The following is a 20,532-nucleotide window of genomic DNA, read 5'->3' as shown; positions in this document are numbered from 1 at the left end:
TCAAGCTTGCAGAACCGGAAATTTGCCTTTAGACATAATAAACATTCGTTCATTTTATTCTATGCTTTGTGTCTACAGCCTTGAGGAGAAAAAAATTGTAGAGGGGCACAAATACACTCACAAAAGTTGCCTTAATTTCCGCGCCATTGCACAAAGCTGTTTTCTGAGCGACAAAAGCAGGTCGCGAGGCCTCCCAGAATATTTTATATTGGAGCTTTTCAGAAAACAGACGTAGGGAAGCATTCTATGATCCCATCACTGAAATACCAGAAGGTTTTCCTTACTTCATCAATTTAAGGAAAACCATATTCCACACTGTTCTCATGTTTTTGGCTGTTGCTTTTATGCGTATACCAAATTTGCTTGATTTCGCACCATCCTACTTCGTAACTCAACGACTTCGCCCCCTTTGTTGTCTGTAGCATAGGTTTGAGATTAATGTTGAGGATATGACAGCAATGTGGAACATTATAAGCTAAACAACATTCCTATACCTGCGAGTACATTCATCTTGCAGGAGTGTGAAACACGGATACACAAGATTGTGTTTTCGACAAATGGTGCGTCGCCACATTTTTTAAGCTCTCGAATCTAAAAACGTGGCGCCTAGTGTGGAATAAGTAGGAATTGCAAAGCCGAGGTCGCCCCACTGCACGGAGAAAAAGCTCGACCACCTATATTACTCTTTGCTTTTTTTAGCTTCGTAATACAGGAGCGAATAGGAGATTACCTTAGCTCTTGCATTATGTATATCCAACACTTTTTGAATTCGTGTTTCAAGGTACATATGGCTACAGTTTCAGGTTTATGATGTAAATTTTTTTTATGCGAAGAAAACAAGTTCTGGCCAATGTTGCTCCCTTCCTTGAGTGCGCAAAAGGTCTCAGTAGCTACCGAGTGGGAAATTCAAATACGATCGACCATAATTTTTGTGCCGAACTCCCTTTGTCTATGGCTGAAGTATAGAGCGTTTGAGAAAAGACTGACTGCATAGTTGCGAGTATTCCTTCAACGATTCCGCCTACACTAAAGACAATATGGACGTATTAGGGCACTTATTTTCAATGGCGCGTCCAACAGAACTTGGTACTTATTCTGTGTATATTAATAGCATATCTGCAAAAAATGAAAGTATGCTGCCACGCAAATGGCAGTCGATACCTCGCTACCCAGAAATTTACAAGTGTACATTTATTGTCATCTGTTCGTACAAATTAGGAAAAAAATTTGAAGATACAGTGAGTGAGGTTGCTCCGGTTACCGTACAAATAAACAAAATAAGCCTACCCAGCTAGATAATGCATGTTCTCACCAGCCCACGTATAACCTTTCGTCGGGGAGTGTTTGTCTGTAAGAAACCAAAGGACACTTGCAGACCACCTGTGGGTATTGTTTGCATCTCATGGACATCAATATCTTACCACAAGCTATTAGAAAAGTAGGACAATTTAAGCTCCCATGAAAATATTGATGTGACCGTAATTCAGGTTATGAAACTTGTGGCGTGCGGGACGTAAGACTACCAGGCCGCCGGACTTGCAGCGATGGATGTACGGTCAGAATCACAGGTCCCTCCTGGGCTTCATGAAGAAAGCTTCGGTAATGAAGGAAAAATTAGTTCTACAAGGTAAAACTAAAAATGGTAACTAATAATTTTAACGCAGGTAGCAGTTGTTGAAAAACAAATAGTTTATTTTATTTTTTACTCTGAGGAAGGCAGAACGCTAAGAAAGTAACACAGTGGTAAGTTGAACTCGTCAAAAAACATTACTAACTCCAGTATTTTTACGATAAGTGATTCACGCTGCATACAGACGAAAATGTGAACCACCTCTAAAGAAATAACGGAATAAAATAATTCTAACTATATACAACATTTGTCGGGATAATCAGTTCTGGAAGAAATAGGCAAAAATCAATTCGAACTGTTCATTAAAACAGGTAAGCGACTACTTCCGACAAATCAGCATGGTTACCCGTTAGCCCCTTCGTACATCTACTCCAGAACCCAATTTAATACTAATAAACGAAACCTTCATAATTCATAGATTTTGGGCGTTGCGTAGTAGGCGAATGAATTGATGTGGTACGCAGACAACGTGGAATCGGTGGGTTAACGGAAACAGGGCTTCCGAAAATGCGCTGGTTACATGCGCATTGGTATCCAATAGTTTTCCAACATGTGTTATTCACTGCATGCGATAAAACATGGTTCATGTTCTGATGAATGGTTTTAATATTTCCAGTTTTGTAGAGATTACCGTGTCTACCGAAGTACACGCCTCTTCCACGGTAGGCGTAGGCGAGTTGGCGTGATGAATAACTGCTCCCTCTGTACCAGCAGTGAGCTCGTTTTAATAGAAGCTAGCACATTTTTCGGGATAGGAACACGTGTGGCGACACCGTTTCCACGCTACTGCAGAACTGCGGGAAGTTTCCGTCAGTACTTTAGCTGACCAATCTACGCCGCTTTGGTTGAACTCAAATAGAGCCTCTTGGGCTGAGGGCAGTTCCACATATGCCATCTTCTCAGCCGGTCAGCCGAAATGCCCAAGATGTAAATTAGCGGCGAAGAAAAGTTTTGTGAGGTCACGGATGAGCTTTAGCAATACTCAAGGCTACGCCTATTGTTTCGAAATAACTTGTCCACTCTTGAGCGAACGAGTAATATGTTAGCACCTAAGATTCTTGCATCCTATTTCCTCAGCTTCGTTTCACAAGCTGCACTGCTATAAATCTTGCATTCACTTACGGTACATAAAGCAATGACAAATTCTAGCAAAACGAAATCATTAGACACATAATCAAATTCGTAAATAGACCATTGGAGCCAGAATTCTGCGTCATCGGCAGAAAACTCGGTGTAAAGTTTATCGTCACGCATGGACGCCACCATATTATCTGATGATGGCATCCTGCGTCACCAAGTTTTGTGATTGCATAACGCCATCACTATATGACGTTGCACAACGTAGAATCACATCACGCAGTATGAAAACGACATCACCGCCTGATGAAAAGTAAAAAACGCAAGGGCACAGCCATGTCACGCGCAGGAATCTTGCAATGCATATGCTCTTGGAGGCACTATAAAGTAACATAAGGCTGAGAAATCTTTTGGAAAGGGGCGGGGAGGATGAATACCCTGATTGAAGAAAAAAGGGGGGAGGCACACTTTGCCCAGTAGTCACACAGACCCGTTTGACTGATATACCTCCTGCTACAATACAGTGGTTGAAAATGCAGCAGTCTTTTAGAACACAGAGTAAACTTATTCCTATGCTTAGTTCTGAGAGCACTACCTTTACAAGCACCACTATGAAAAGACTCGGGCCAGCTAGCCAGCCCCTCGGGAATCGAGAAAACCGCATCTACCTGGCATCAACCAGCTTTATGAGTATCTCCACATGATTATGATTATAAGAGATGCCGTAGTGGAAGGTTTCAGAAATTTCGACCACCTGGGGTTCTTTAACGCCTGAGCACACGAACCTTCAGTAGTTCCACCTCCATCGAAACTGCAGCCGCCGTAGGTGGGATTCGATGCCTCGACCAGCAGGTCAGCAGCCATATTTGTACTTTAGCCACTAGATTGCTGCGGAGGGGGGGGGAGGCTTCACCTTTTATTGAGTTTTCAGGAAATAGTTATGCGATTAATTGTTACTTCTCCAAAATTTTGAATGTGAAAAGAAAGTACTGTCAGAAGGTTAACAAAGATTTGAAAACCGTTGTTTCAAGAATTCACGTTTTCATAACTTTACGTGCGGCAAAGCATACCAGCCTTTATGAGTCCGGTAAAGACATACTTGAGTATTGCGCACTTTCATATGAAGAAAATCACTTGAAAAAACTATGTATTTGTTTAACTATATCTGCGAGTGTTATATATGTAAGATTTCGGAAGTGCTGCAGTAGAAGAAACGAAACAAATACTTATCTCCTAACACACTCGGCTTGTGCTCAAACATTCTTCACAGGATGCTAGTGAAATTACATGACGCGATGCACAGCAGAGGTCCAGCCACTAACTTCAGGCGTAAACTGTTAAAGAAGAAAACCAACGAAGCCACGAAAAGGTAAATAATAAAACCAATTGAAGAAGAAATATTGCAATTAAAAATTCATAGCAATTAATGACCATAAGTTCCGTACATCTTGTCTATATTAGAACATATAATTCTGCCAGCGCCTTTCATCTAACCAGTGTCGCTAATGGCTTTACAGAATGACCATGTACAGCGAATGTATTCCACAGAACACCAGGTGAGCAATTTATGAGTGTTCAGGTTGCGCGCAAGTGAAGAAAACTTTCAGTGTCATGATATCTCACACCATGAGCACAGTTTGCATAATTTTCGCGTTTTCATTTCTTTTTTCCGCTTTGTTCTCTTGGTAAGTTGAAAGAATTTTGCGCCATGTATACTAAAACGTTTACTTGCGCTCTTGTCCGTTTACAGCTTGATGAATACAAAGAAGTAACGAATGGTGACGCACAGGAAACACCCCGTAATGACTGGCTCAACATTAAACCCTCGTAAGCTTGTTTTACTAGTTTCATGTCCAGCACACGACGTAAAAGGGCCTCTTACTCCTTGAGGCACAAACATTCTGCCTTTTACTTCGACGCACATATTGCTGTTTCTATATTGGAAAGACACCGGTATCTTGAAAGTAATTTGCATCGCAGGATTTGTTACAATAAAGCTACCATGCGTAACAAGTATTATATTATTACCACTTCTGATTGAATGCTTCTTTTTGTTTGTTCTACGAAACTTTTTACAACTTCCGGGTTTAGTTCAAGCTGACTGCAAAACACGCTAATTAGGAAGCCATCACAGTAAATGTACTTTACCATTTCAGACAGTTTGCAGTTTCACCTCGGTAAAGCAACAACCAAACACTCGCAACGATAAATCCTTTGTCTGAGACGTCATTCTGTTCACTAGCTATAATTACGCTCTTATCTGTCAGCTGCCTTTGTTACCACCCTTCAAGCCCAATCCAGCTTTGGCAGGCCCGTTTTTTATTGATGCCCTTCAAATCTTGAAAAAGAAATTGTTCTTTTTGTCCTCCTTCTCATCAATATATTATTATTATTATTATTATTATTATTATTATGAGACGGAAAAAAGCATCCCACAAACGATACTACCGCAAATACTGTTTCTTAATGTTACCTTGTTACCTCCACATCAACTTTCGGTGGAGACGAGTTGCAAGACCCCGCGTTCTTACATTTGCGCACACGTTATATTTATTTATTTAGTTATTTATCTGCTTATTTTTTAGAGTACTCTCAGCGTCAAAAGGCATTACAGAGAGGGGGTTTACACAATACATAACTGATAATAAATACATATATATAGGTCTTGTAACAACCAAAAAATTATAACAATGTATCAAGCATTGGACTCCAAACTCAAGAATTAAGGATAATAACAAATTTAAAGTGCACATGACATCATAATAACGACCAAAAGGCAAAGTTAGAGCTCCACATGGTCGTCATAGAGCACCACATGGTCGTCATTTGTAAAGCCCTTCTCTAAAGCGTGCCACATAAACATACCAAGGTTTTGGGACGCAGAAACCTCACAATAATGGGTAACAAACCTGCGGCCAGCTGGACTATTAATAAGGCTGCTTCATCAGGAAACAAGTTTTTCGTATGTGAATGACCACGAAAAAATTATGGCTTATCACCGTCCTCTCAGTATTTCCAGATGCTCTTGAACTAAGGAATCGGCAGCCACATCTACATTATCACACAGAAGCACGGCTAATTTTGTGGCCATTGCCCAGCCACGGTAGTCTAGTGGCTAAGGTACACGGCTGGTGACCCGCAGGTCGCAGGATCGAATCCCGGCTTCAGCAGCTGCACTTTCGATGGAGGCGATAATTCTGTAGGCCTTTTTGCTCACATTTGGGTGCACTTTAAAAAACGCCAGGTAGTCGAACTTTTCGGAGCCCTCCAATACGGCGTCTCTCATTATTCTAGCGTGATTTTCGGACGTTAAATCCGACATATCAATCAAGTTTGAGGGCATTAAATTGGCACAAGTGAGGTTTCGACAATCCTGTGGAGGAAAGACGTTGTGCGTGTGGGGCTCGAGTTCCTAACATCTACCATGAGCACTGTCACTCGAGCTAGAATAAGGCACATTGCGGTTGCTACTCCATCCAATAAATCTTAATGACTGCTCGTGGCACTTCGAACCGCCACCACCACAATCTACCCAAGGCAAGGCATCTCCTGGAAATGTACACAGCTTGCCCTCGCACAAAAATATTCTATAACTATTCACAAATCACAAGGGTTCACATACCCCAGCAAGTGTATAAATAGGTCAACATCGATTCCCTGAGGCTTGCCTACGTGAGACAGTCTAAGGCAAGAAGGTAAAAAAAATGCTGGAGTGGAAGCTCCCGCAATGTTGTGTCAGCTGTAGTGAACCCAGCTTTTGCCCTCCAAAGATATTAGAAACATGATATTTTCTGGCGGTGCCCAGTTAGACATTAAGTAGCTCTGATTTGTTAGTCTGAAGGCTACGTTATTAAAAATTAAAATATCCTTGTTTCTGAAGAAATAATCCGCAGAGACTAGTATCGGTGATTTGGTCTCCAATAAAATGTGCCTTGAACTCGAGGCTTACTGAAGAGAACTGGTAACGCAACGACGCACTTTAAACACTATCTGACACGAACAAGGTTCCACGTTAAACTCGGGCGTGCGAGGAAAACACTCCTTGGCAATCGCTGAACGCCAGCAGCTCATTATGCCCCTAGTAAGATGGCTGCCACAGTCGCCATCTTACAGTTGGCATGGCTTCACTCGTGGGCAGCAGTTTTCACTCCAGCAGTATTTTAAACCTCCTTGGTCTAGGGCTACCAGTCCAGAGGGTTCATACCTAGCCCCCAAAAAATGCGACTTGACGTTCCATCACATTGGCGGCTTCATCGACAGACAACTGACTTATTAACTGACCCAACTAGAATCAAGGTGGTTGCTTACGATGCTGGACCACAATGACGCGTTTGTGCGCCACCACAATGAGGGACTCACCGCTTACCGCTCTCAATATTTATTTTATGTGCGCACACCTTCAAGACCTAACAAAGAAACTGTGCTAAAATATATTGGCGTGCTGGTCCCCTCTGAAAGCTCAAGTGATAAGGCCATTTGCATCAGGGTATCTGAGTGCGTCGCCAACAGCAAGCGCCCTCAATGCAGATGCGCCGGAGTGGCCTTAGATAGGAGCATAGCAATTTGGAACTGCAATATTGCATTATTGCCATCGCACCACGCCATGCTCCATGCGCCCAAGACAGACGTAACCACCAAAATTGTCGTTGTCTACATCGTGCACGTAAACTGAAAGTGCAGCAAAATCGCACTTTTCGCCGTTTACTTGACCCCTGGCGCACCGAAGAATCAATTGAAAATTTGTTCCGTACGTTCCTTTAAAGCTGCATCACCACAGGAGAGACTCCTAGCGGCAATATTTCTGCCCGTAGGAGCATGCCTCTCATCGTTGCTGGCGACATTATTGTGAATGTATCAAGACAGCCAAGCCTGGTATACACTATACATGAAAGACGTGTCTATGTAGAAACAGCCTCCAAAGATCTCGCGTTCATGACGAGGCACGGAGGTTTTATTAACCACTTTTTCATAAGAGACATCAAAAATTTCAAGCAGCTAAACAACACGTCAGACCACAGCGTACATAGTCTCCTGATAGCCGCAATAGCCGAAGTATAAAGTAACAACTATACTTCGGCTGATGGCCCTGATATTTCACAGTGATTGGGTCCAAGATAAAGAAGTATCCATAGCCCACTGGAAGCTTATTCATAAAGCATACACACACAAACATATGTCAGAGATTTACGCGTATTGGGGATGTGTGCGCACGTCAGCACCAACACGTGCTACTAAAAAATTGCCAAATCTCACGCACTTTGAAAATCGATGATATGCGAAGCACGAATGAGGAAGGTTGATCTGTCACTTTAAAATCAGCGCAACGTTACGAGGCATACGTAAATAATGCCGTGCATAACTTTCACGCCGTGATTATTATGTTTGAACGTGTCATTTCATTCGTCATTCACTACTTCCACGTAATATAAACTTCATACATGTGGATATAGCGAAACAGCGCGAGTTCGCTGTGAGCGTAGCATGTCACGCATGTCGTTATTATGACAGGACACGCATGTTTACATGACACGCATGTCGTTATTATCATGTTTAGACGTGTGGTGTACCTTCGTTGTCCAATTACGTCCCGTAATACTGAATTCGCTGTATTTGAAGCTAGCGAAAGGGCTGGGAACTCATCATGACAATGACGTCTTTTCATGTTTTTACATGACCCTCACGCCACGATTATCACGATTGCGGCAGTCATATACTGTTGTCATTCATTGACGTTACGTAACACCAAATTTGGTATATGTGAAGCTAGCAAAGCGGCCGCGAGTGCATCATTAGCGTGGCATAGTCATATTCTTGCATGACAGGCATCTCATCATTATCATGTTGGCCCCAGTCATGTACCTTCGTAATCTATTGACGTACTATAATACCAAATTAAGCATATGTGAAGCTAGCGAAACGGACCGTGAGCACGCCATGAGCATGGCATGTAGCCTTGACAAGTCATAACATGAAAATCATTGCATGCATGACATAATTTTCACGTTAGGGTCTGTCACTTATGTTCGCAATGCAGTCATGTCATACCATACCAGTTTCTCAAAATGTCGTGTGCACGAAACCATCTCAAGAGCAGCAAAATCATGAAATGTAAATCATGGCCTTACTGACATACTGCCGTGATTTTCTTGTTATGACTGGTCAGTTATGCTCGTCATAGAGTCATGTTATGCCATACCGATTTTAGTGTCGATACCATTATCGAGACAGCCTGGCAAACTAAATGCGTAGATTTGCAAGATAATGTGAACTCTAAGGTTATAAAGAAACGAGAATTATCGCTGTGGTATCCCAGTTAAAAGCGCGCGTGTTTCGTTACTCGTTCTGCGTGGTCTGCTTCCATCGTTAGGCGTGGCTAGGCAGTGGCTCCTTCTCGGTGCGTGCGCCGCTATGAAAAGAAATGGTAGTGTTTTTGCGGGCAGCGGATATTTCGCCTAGAGCTTCAAGATCTTCGCTGGTAAAAGCAATTCATTTACATGACCTCTTTTCTTATACATTTTAGTAAAATACACCAAAGCTCGTCAATAAACTTCACGACTTTCTATTTCACAAAAAAAGCAACCGGGTCATCTCATAGCGTCGATGCGCCTCAATACACAATGGTACGTTTTCTTCGCAGTCCAAATCGAACTGAAGGTTGCTTGAACGTTTACTTCTTTATAATTGACGCGGTCAGAACGCCTGGACTGGTACTCGCACTTTGTATTTGTTTTTGTGGATGGTCTTTTTGAAGTCTTTGACGCCGTCTTTTTGTGTGAAGTGCCTTTTCGATTCTTGCAAGACCGGATGTAAAGTGAGTAGTTCTGAAGAATTTCAATTTCTCCGTTCACAAGTGTACTGCAGAAGCGGCTGCTGCATCGACAGACTACCGATTCATTGAAGCGCACATTATCTTTTTCTGAATGTAATCATTTTGAAGCCAGCTGTCTAGTCCGAGTGCCAAAAGAAAACAATGCCGAAATTGCGCTACCACGGCAACGTCAAAGCTTTTTGTTGACTCGCCATTAGTTTTGTGTGTCGGACAAAATGTCGAACTTGGTCACCTTGCGGCAAAAATGTTGCACCGTAGGGTGCCAGTTACGGCAAGAAATTTAGACAGTGTACCAGAAACAAACGTAAAACTCACTGACAATCACTGAGTCTCAGCGTCTAAAAATGTCTTCGGACAATTGAGACGGTGAAAACCACCGTTTCCACATGAGATGCCAGTTTTCCAAGTTTTCGCATTTTACATTTGTGCTTATAGACGAAGTTGCCTTAACCATAACGTTGGAGGTACGGCTCCAATGAATCAATTACTTACGAGCTTGCTCTTATCGAAAAAAAACCAAACTAATATTGTTTACCAAACAGGTCATTCATAAAATTAAATATATTGTAGAATCACAGGTATCACAAAAATTAGTTTTCAAACTGTTGTGTAAACTACACCTTTTTTAGGAAGTGTAGAAAGAAATTTAGAACGTGTTTTCAAATGCACAATGAATCCATGAAGAAGTTCAAGGTTAAAGTAACGTGAAAATAGCTTTGAAACACCTCCCACACGTATATCTTGACGATTCATGTAAAAGTGTTTTTAACCGGGAAAATTGCACAAATCATCTTCTGAAGCAAACTTATTTGCCGAAAACATGACAACAGCAAATTGATATTCTGTTCCGCCAAAAAAGAAAGCAAAGTTCATCTCTCTTTTATCTAAAAGATGAAACTTTAAAACGTGTACACCTGTATAAATTCAAACCGTGGCTCCGCACGATATTGTCGAAGTCCGAGAAATTTACTCTTTCCATGAAAAACAAAACATAACAAGAAACGTTTTCTATATATATTCAAGGACGAAACAGCTTTATTGTCAGTCTTGCAGCAGCTAACGACTGCAGGTTCGTTCACTTACTTTCGAACAAGAATTCTCACGTTTGCATAACACGCAAAACGGCTATCATTTGCATTTGCCCTTTCTCTCACGTTACACAGCAATTTCCATTTCTGTACGGTCATGCTTTGACAGATTGAAACGTCAGCATGCTTAACTCATTAAACTGTCTATTTTCACCTATCTGTTTCGCAGAGAAAGCTGTTAAAATGGAATGATAATTCGGGGCCCTTTGTCTTGCCGCAAAGGAAACCTATGTACCTATGTACGCCTATGTACGCCGGTAACCTATGTACGCCGGTAACCATCTGCTCTGACAAGTTAATCTATTTAGCTACTTTATTAGGTATGTGAAGAGATTTTCGTAATCACTGACTGGTAGTGCAAAAGCTTTCTGCTGAACTTCTCTAAATTGTTTACAGATGCCTTGAGTTGCTGAACATCATTTCGGTTTGCATTTTTTTCGAGCTCAGATCCTTTTTTTGTTCTAGCTGGTTAGTGCCTTTTCCTGGGCAGCATGATGACACGGTATGTCATCATATTTTTTAGACATTAGCTGAATTGAAGTCTTCACTTTTTCAACCACCTGTGGCAAGCTAATAGGAATGTTTAAATTGCCAGTTATCTCCGCCAAGACGACCGAAAGGTCCTTATTCAAGGCCTGTCTATTCGCTGTATTAGCCTATGGTGCTGTTCATACCACTTATCGCCACGCTCTACGCCCACATTTGCCATTATTTTACATGTTACTTCACTGCAGCCAGAACGATTGCCGAGATGGTAGCCGTACACATATTTGGAGCACATTAAGAGCGCTCATCTGCGGGAAGGGAGTCGCTGCAAGACCGGCATTGCATCTTCATTGTCCCACCAAGTGTACCGGTATCAGCAGGTTTAACATGAATGGTCCGACGAGTGGGCTCTCCTCGGTTCGACTGACATCTGCGCCACCAAGCGTTGGAAGCAGTATGTTTATTGCAACTAACCATCGATAGATCACGTGCTAATTTCACTAGTAACTTTTTGTTGCACTTCAGTCTGACAGGCGGGTCGAATACACTCTCTTGGCTGGTCCTGTTTCGCCGTATTTCTTTCGTGGCTATGTTCTCGCGAGCGCCCGCTCACTTTGCTGTCGTATGCTCATTTCGGCAATGATCTTTCACGTGCAATTTCAATCGTGAAAGGTGCGGGAGATATCGCATGCAAAAGTTCATTGCCGAGATGAGCCTATGACCACGAATTCAGTGGGCATGCGCGAGAGCGTATACTTACGACAGAAGCGTGGCAAAAACGGACCAGCCGAGCGACTGTATTCGACCCGCCAGCCAGACAAAAGCGAAACACAAGTTTACTTTCAAAATCGACGCGTGCTCTATATATCGTTATTTCCAACAAACATGACGTTTCTAATGCTTGGCAGTGCTAACGTCACTTGAAGTGAGGAGATTTCAGCCGTCCGAAGGTTAGTGTTAAACGTGCTGACGGCTATACACGCAGTACAAAGAACATCAAAACACTAAAGCACTTGACACCGAATAAATGTCAACATGGCGGCGACAGGGGTGATAGTGGAGAGCCATGTAGGGCAAGTTAAGTTTGTAGTCAGGAATGAAGCATAAATTAAAAGTCTGCAAAGGGTGTAATAAAGATGTAAAAATGGCGTCCTTCAACCACCGCCGTCACCAATCGTGCGAGTGTAGTCAGCATGACCGTCACGAGCGCCACCAGCATATATCCAAGATGAATAAATGTCCATGACGTCAGTGCGGGCAAGGGTCATCTATGCCTGCACAGCACGTCCTTACTGAGTCAAGCCACAAAGGGTAAATAAATAAGTAAGGGGGGCGTTTTTCTACCACCGCCACTACCACCCATGTCAAGCGAACCCGGGGCTGTGGGCTTGCGAATAAAAACCTGTCATATTTTTATATTGTCACGGGGTCGTGACGTGGCCGAAGACAGGAGACTTGGTGTTGGGATTTAACTGTTTATATGGGCGAACCTGTGCCCGGTAAAAGGAATGTCAACTACAGCAGCAGTCTCGCACAGATAGCAGTCTCGGACTGATAGCGGCGAACGAATCGTCGGCCTTCGATCAACAACTGACAAGCGGCGAAGCGCGCGGGCATTTACACTCTTGCCGTCGAATGTTCTAGCGTTATCACTGGCAGTGGCTTAGGTTCCAGAACAATCTGTACCGTTCGCACAGTGGGCGTGATCTTATCGAAATGATCTACTACAGTCCGGAACCTTCTTGAAAACTGCAGGCGTGGTTTGCGCTGAGAATCGTGTGGTGTTTTGGGACGATAACAAAAACTTGGGAAATGGAACGTGGCGTCGCCCCCCTCTAAAAAAGGCATCGTCCCTATGCTTTAACTAAAGATGAAGGTACAATAGTAGTGCAAGAAAGTACAATGAATAAATTACGATACAACAATAATACAAAAAACACTGTTTCAGTTTGTTAACGCGCATGAAACGGCTTGAGGCGCACGAGATGGACGACTTCAGGTCGCGATCGGCGTCGTAGAGAGTTCGTGATGCTGTCGGGGACAACCTCGTAATCAAGTGGGCTGAGACGTCGAACCACCCTGTACGATCCGAAGTACCGTCGCAAAAGCTTTTCACTTAGTCCACGTCGGCGTATCGGCGTCCACACCCAAACACGTTCACCAGGCTGGTATTCCACGAAGCGTCGTCGAAGGTTATAACGGTGGCTGTCGGTCGTCTGTTGATTCTTGATACGGAGACGCGCAAGTTGTCGGGCTTCTTCGGCGCGTTGAAGGTACTCGTTCACATCGAGGTTTTCTTCGTCGGTGACATTGGGTAACATGGCATCGAGCGTCGTTTCCGGGCTCCTTCCGTAGACCAATTTGTATGGAGATATCTGCGTCGTCTCCTGCACCGCCATGTTGTATGCGAAGGTCACATACGGAAGAATAGCGTCCCACATCTTGTGTTCGACATCGACGTACATTGACAGCATGTCGGCGATTGTCTTGTTAAGCCGCTCTGTGAGGCCGTTAGTCTGTGGGTGGTACGTTGTCGTCTGGCGGTGGCTTGTTTGGCTGTATGCCAAGATCGCTTGAGTTAAGTCGGCAGTGAATGCCGTTCCTCTGTCGGTGATAGGGACCTCCGGGGCGCCGTGATGTAGGACGATTTTTTCGACGAAGAACTTAGCTACCTCGAATGCACTGCCTTTTGGCAGGGCTTTTGTCTCGGCGTAGCGGGTGAGGTAGTCGGTAGCTACCACGATCCACTTGTTTCCGAAAGCCGACGTCGGCAACGGCCTCAGTAGGTCCATACCAATCTGCTGGAAAGGTCGGCAAGGTGGATCAATTGGCTGCAGAAGTCCCGCTGCCCTTGTCGTCGGTGTCTTGCGTCGCTGACAGTCCCGGCATGTTCTCACATAACGAGTGACGTCAGTGGTAAGACGTGGCCAGTAGTACCTTTTTTGTATCCTCGCGAGCGTGCGAGAAACACCGAGGTGCCCTGCCGTCGGATCGTCGTGCAGGGCCTGCAGGAGTTCTGGTCACAGAGCTAAAGGCACCACAAGAAGGTACTTAGCTTGAATCGGTGAAAAGTTTTTCTTTTGTAGAAGACCGTTTCGTAGAAAGAACGACGCAAGTGCGCGCTTGAATACCTTCAGGACCTTGGTGGTCCTGCCTTTGAGGTATTCTATTAGGGCCTTAAGTTCCGGGTCGGCCCGCTGTCGCTCAGCGAAGTCGTCGGTAGTTATCGTTCCCGAGAAGTAGTCGTCATCCGGGTTCTCGGGTAGCGGTTGGTCGACAGGCGCACGAGAGAGCCAGTCGGCGTCGGAGTGTTTTATGCCGGACTTCTAAATGACAGTAATGCCATATTCTTGAAGTTTCAGGCTCCATCGTGCGAGGCGACCTGAAGGGTCCTTCAAGGTGGCTAGCCAACACAAGGCGTGGTGGTCGCTCACAACTTTGAAGGGCCTGCCGTAGAGGTAGGGGCGAAATTTTGACGTAGCCCAGATGATGGCGAGGCACTCCTTTTCTGTTGTGGAATAATTTGCTTCTGCTTTGGATAACAATCGGCTGGCGTAACTAATAACCCTTTCAAGTCCGTCAGCCCTCTGCACAAGAACGGTGCCAAGACCTACGCTGCTTGCGTCAGTATGTATTTCTGTCTCGGCGAATTCGTCGAAATGGGCAAGTAACGGAGGCGTCTGGAGGCGATGTTTAAGCTCCTGGAAAGCGTGTTCCTGTGGCGTTTCCCACTTGAACTCTACGTCGGCCTTGGTAATGTTAGTGAGAGGATCGGCGATGCGGGCGAAGTTTTACACGAACCGCCTATTATAGGCGCACAGGCCCAGAAATCGGCGCATGGATTTCTTGTCAGTGGGCAGCAGGGAGTTGGCGATGGCGGCTGTTTTCCGTGGATCGGGACGAACACCAGACTTGCTGACAACGTGCCCGAGAAACAAGAGCTCCTCATACGCAAATCTGCACTTTTCTGGCTTCAGTGGGAGTTCGGAAGTCTTGATGGCTTGAAGTACAGCTTCAAGGCGCCGAAGATGCTCGTCGAAACTCGAGGAAAACACGACGACGTCGTCCAAGTACACAAGGCAAGTCTGCCACTTCAATCCTGCCAGTACTGTATCTATAACGCGTTGAAAAGTTGCAGGCGCTGAGCAAAGGCCGAAGGGCATCACCTTAAGCTCGAAGAGGCCGTCTGGTGTTATAAACGCCGTCTTCTCTCGGTCTCTTTCGTCGACTTCGATTTGCCAATAGCCAGTCTTGAGGTCCATTGACGAAAAGTACTTGGCATTATGGAGCCGATCAAGTGCGTCGTCTATTTGTGGGAGAGGATACACGTCCTTTTTTGTGATTTTTTTCAGGCGGCAATAATCGACGCAGAAACGTAGGGTCCCATCCTTTTTTTTTTACTAACACCACGGGTGATGCCCGTGGACTCTTGGACGGCTGGATAATGTCATCCCGCAGCATTTCATCAACTTGTCTCTTCATGGCCTCACGTTCTCGCGTCAAAACCCTGTACGGACTCACGACGGAGTGGTCTGGCATTTTATTTGGTTATGATGCGATGTTTCGTGATTGGGGTCTGCCGAATTTTCGATGACGATGAAAAGCAATCTTCGTATTGCAGGAGCAGGGCCTTGACCTGTTCTTGCTCATCGTTCGGAAGTCTGGGATTGACGCCGAAAGCTATGGGAGGGGCTTGGTTCCTCTGAGCAGGTTCCGCAGAATCGGCGAGGGCGAAAGCACTGGTGGATTCGACAATTTCTTCGATGTATGCGACTGTTGTTCCTTTGTTCACATGTTTGTACTCCTTGCTAAAATTCGTGAGCATAACCGTTGCTTTGCCTCCCCGCAGCTCTGCAATTCCTCTTGCGACGCAAATAATTTGGGTGACCAACAGATGCTGACTGCCTTCAACAACGCCTTCCAAGTCAGGTGATTAAGGAGCGCCGACTGAAATAATGACGCTTGAGCGAGGCGGAATGGTGACTTGTTCTTCCAGCACGTTCAAGGCATGGTGTCCTGACGGCGTGCGCGGCGGTAGTGCTTCTTCTGTGGATAACGTTATTGACTTTGTTTTTAGGTTGATGACAGCACCATGGAGGCATAAGAAGTCCATGCCAAGGATGACATCTCTCGAGCAACGCTGTAGGACTAGGAAGTCTGTAGGATAAATACGGCCGCTAATGGTGACTCTCGCTGTGCAGATTCCTGCAGGCGTTACGAGATGACCTCCGGCTGTGCGGATTTCAGGGCCTTTCCAAGGTGTCCTAACTTTCTTTACCTTCGCGGCGAACGACCCACTGATGACAGAATAGTCGGCTCCCGTATTGACGAGAGCGGTCACACTGTGGCCGTCGATAAAAACGCCGAGGTCGCTAGTTTGCCGTCTTGCATTATAGTTAAAGCGTGGCGTCGGGTCGCGGCTGCGTCGGCTTGTTCCGCTGCTTCCATGTTGCGTCGTCAGGCCACCTTCGGTAAGTGAGCTTTCGCCATCAGGGCTTTGCCTGGTTGGCGTTGTGTTTGGAAAGCTCCGACGCGGCGTCGTCGTCGTCGGAGGATCTTCGGTAGTTCGTCACACAGCAACCGCACCTCCACCGGTTGCTGCCCTTAGTTTCCCGGATACGGGCTAGGTGACCGGCCCCGCGTGTGGCCAGAGTACTGCCGGTGGTGCGGTGACGCGCGGCGGCTGGGCTACGGCGAACGCGAAGGGCTTCGTGGTGTCCACCGAGTTCCTGTCTGGTAGTCGGCGATGTCACGTGGTCGTTCTCCTGGCTGTGGACGCGGTGCATTGACGGCGAAGCCACGCAGTTTCTTCTGTCGGTACTGGCAACGGCGGTATGTGTGTCCGGCCTCGCTGCAGTGGTAGCAGAGCGGGCGATAGTCAGGGGTGCGCCAGACGTCAGTCTTCTTCGGTGCACTGCGCTGGGCCGCTGGCGAACGGTATGACGTCGGTGGGGTTGGTGGCGGCGATGGCGTCTGTCGACGGAAGTGCGATGGGGCGGTGTTTTGGCGTGGATGGGGAGGAGCATTGTGGCGCAGTGCAGCGGCGTAGCTCATAGCTTCCGGATCGGGCAGCAGTGCGTGGGGAATTCAAAGCGATTGCCGAACTTCTTCTCGCACAATGTCGGCGATTGAATCCTCATGATTGCGCCGAAGACAAAAGCTTGCGCAGCTCTTCCCGCACAATCGCTCGGATCATTTCGCGCAGGTCTCCAGAGTTACTGGCTTGAGCAGCAGCGCAGTCTGCAGTCAGGCGACGATTATACTGCCTGGTGCGCATGTCCAGGGTCTTTTCGATAGTGGTCGCTTCGGCTACAAATTCTTAGACGGTTTTCGGTGGGTTTCTCATTAGTCCCGCGAAGAGCTCCTGTTTGACCCCTCGCATGAGGAAACGAACTGTTTTCTCCTCAGGCATGTCTGGGTCAGTGTGACAGAATAATCGGGTCATTTCTTCTGTGAAAATGGTGAAATTTTCATTTGGTAGCTGAACCCGGGTCTATAATAAAGCAGCAGCCCTTTCTTTGCGAGCGACGCTCGCGAGCGTTTGCAGGAATGCGCCGCAGAAAACATCCAACGTTCGGAGCGTGGACTCCCGATTTTCGAGCCAGGTCCTTGCGGTGTCTTCTAAATAGAAGAACACACGACACAGCTTTTCGTGAAGGTCCCAGTGGTTGAAGGCGGCCACACGGTCGTACGTTTCTAGCCAGGACTCCGGGTCTTCGAACGATGACCCATGGAAAATTGGTGGTTCCCTGGGTTGATGCATGACCATCATGGGCTGGGACGCTACGGTTGTCATTGTCGCTGCAGTCGCGGTCATGGCCTTGGTCTTCCACGCCTTGTCTTGTAGAAGCCCGTACTCCGCTGGTAGCCCTTGCTGTCGGCGGCTTGTTCGCTGCTCCTGGTTGGCGTCGGTATCTTCTCCGCGACGTGGGCTGGGTTCACGGCTTGACGGGGGCGTCCGGTACATGAACGAAGCAGCACCTTCACCAGATGTCACGGGGTCGTGACGTGGCCGAAGACAGGAGACTTCGTGTTGGGATTTAACTGTTTATTTGGGCAAACCTGTTTCCGGTAAAAGGAAAGTCCAATTACAGCAGCAGTCTCGCACATATAGCAGTCTCGGACTGATAGCAACGAACGGATCGTCGGCCTTCGATCGACAACTGACAAGTGGTTAAGCGCGTCGGCATTTATACTCTTGTCGTCGAATGTTCTAGCGTTATTGCTGGCGGTGGCTTAGGTTTCAGAACAATCTGTACCGTTCGCACAGTGGGCGTGATCTTATCGAAATGATCTACTACAGTCCGGAACCTTCTCGAAAACTGCAGGCGCGGTTTGCGCTGAGAATCGTGTGGTGTTTTGGGACGATAACAAAAACTTGGGAAACGGAACGTGGCAATATGATGACACAGGAATGTGTAAGAAGGATTCGCAGTTTACCCGATCATTTTTGAGCAAGCTCCTTTATCATCATGAAATTCGTGAGCACGACCGCTAGAATTGTTTGAATTTGTGAACATGCATAAGCTGATCGACGGCTTTAGTAGCTTCGTCCATAAAAAAAGCCACTAGAATGTTTTCACGAGCGAATTCGAGTGAATGCGTCGCAGAGGAAGGAGGGGAGTATTGAATGAATGTTGCGTAGTTGGGTATGGTTAGAGAATGCCTAAATATTATTCAGTCTTTATAATACTTAATTTTTGAATGAAAGAGAAGCATTGACTTCCACGAGTTGTAGTACGCTCATGTTGGGTTGTGCCCCACTACTGGCCGAAGGTACTGTTGCTTCCATCTGTAGTAAACTAGAAGCAACATTTGGTTCTAGTTCACTACACTTCCATCGCATCTACTACACTAAAGCAAAAGACTATAGCAAGCCAAAACGGCCTTGACTGCTAAACGTGCGATCCAGTGCCTACATATACGGGATCGGTTTTCACTTTCGGATTTCACCATGGTTTTTACAGCAGTCAGTGTTTACTAGCAGACGCAACCTGCATCTGCCTTGCGAGGCGAGAGAGGGGGGAGCGACAGTTGGCACGAAATGCGAGCATGCGCACTAGTGGTGTAGAAGGAGCCGCCTACGCCGGATTTGCGAGTAGAATGCTCCGTATTTAAACACTACACTAAATCTCGCTATTGTGATGATAGAAGGAGTGCGTTCCCCCGAGAGTTTCTCCTGAAGAAATGCGGATAGCGAAATGCATTTAACCGCTAATTACTTTTCTCCTTGACCATGCTCATGCCAGACACTATAGCATGCATATATATATATATATATATATATATATATATATATATATATATATATACATACATATATCGGGCATTTGTTATGCGCTTCCTTATATGCATTATCATAATCATCATCATCCATATGGGTCTGTGCGCTCTCTCTCAGACTGCCCGTTCGCTCCTTGGGCTAAAAAAGCGCTGCGTCAACCCAAACGTCACAAGTGGTGAAGGCGGATTTCCGGCCCTTCGTCTTCCCCACTTCGCTCGACTCCCTAGAGCTTTGTTCAGGCCACCGTTTGGCCCCACTGTCCAGCAGCATGTCACAGAACTGGCCTGTCGGTTCTGTTGGCATCTCCCCCCCCCCTCTCCGCCGTCTTCAATCGCGCCTCCTGTTTACGTACACAGCCGCCAGCGTGATCCTCCTCTCTTCAGCGGTCTTCGTAGGGAGGACGTGAAGGATTGGCTCGATGATTAGAGCAGCGTGAGTGTTGCTGATCGCTGGGACGGTAGCACCAAGCTCGCTCTGTTACTTCTCATTCTGTTTCACCTGTATGGCGTAGACGTGGTACTTCAACCACATCAACGGCATACCCGACTGAGAGACCTTCGAGCAGTAGCTCCGTCACGTATTTGGCACACCGGCGATTCGTTCCGCAATCGCAAAGAAAACCCTCGACACTCGCCAGCAACATTCCGGTGAGTCGTACACGTCACACATCGAGGACTTTCTTGCCCTCTGTCAGCGTGCCAATTCATCAATGCCGGAGTCCGGCAAAGTACGCGCATTTTGAAGTATATAGGCGACCTGTTTGTTGCCTTCAATTCCCTGGTTGCTCACAACCCGGCTATCATCCCCGACGGCTTGACATGTCAGTGCCTCCATACTGTGAACTCGGTTCGTCGACAACCTGACATTGGCGAACATTATTCCATGACTCACATTTGGCAAGCACTCTCAAATCATGACAGGTAGATTGCCACTATCTCTCAAGAGGAAGGCATATAACAGAGGCATCTTGCTTGTACTTAGCTATAGAGCAGAAACCTGAAGACTTACAAAGAGGGTTCAGCCTAAATTTAGGACTACGCAGCGAGCAATGGAAAGGATAATGGTAGGTGTAACCTTAAGAGACAAGAAGAGAGCAGAGTGGATTAGGGAACAAACTGGGGTGAAGGATGTCATATTT

This window comes from Rhipicephalus microplus, chromosome 5 (genome assembly GCF_043290135.1).
Source record: "Rhipicephalus microplus isolate Deutch F79 chromosome 5, USDA_Rmic, whole genome shotgun sequence".
In the NCBI taxonomy this organism is placed as follows: Eukaryota; Metazoa; Arthropoda; class Arachnida; order Ixodida; family Ixodidae; genus Rhipicephalus; species Rhipicephalus microplus.
This window is presented reverse-complemented; position numbering follows the sequence as displayed.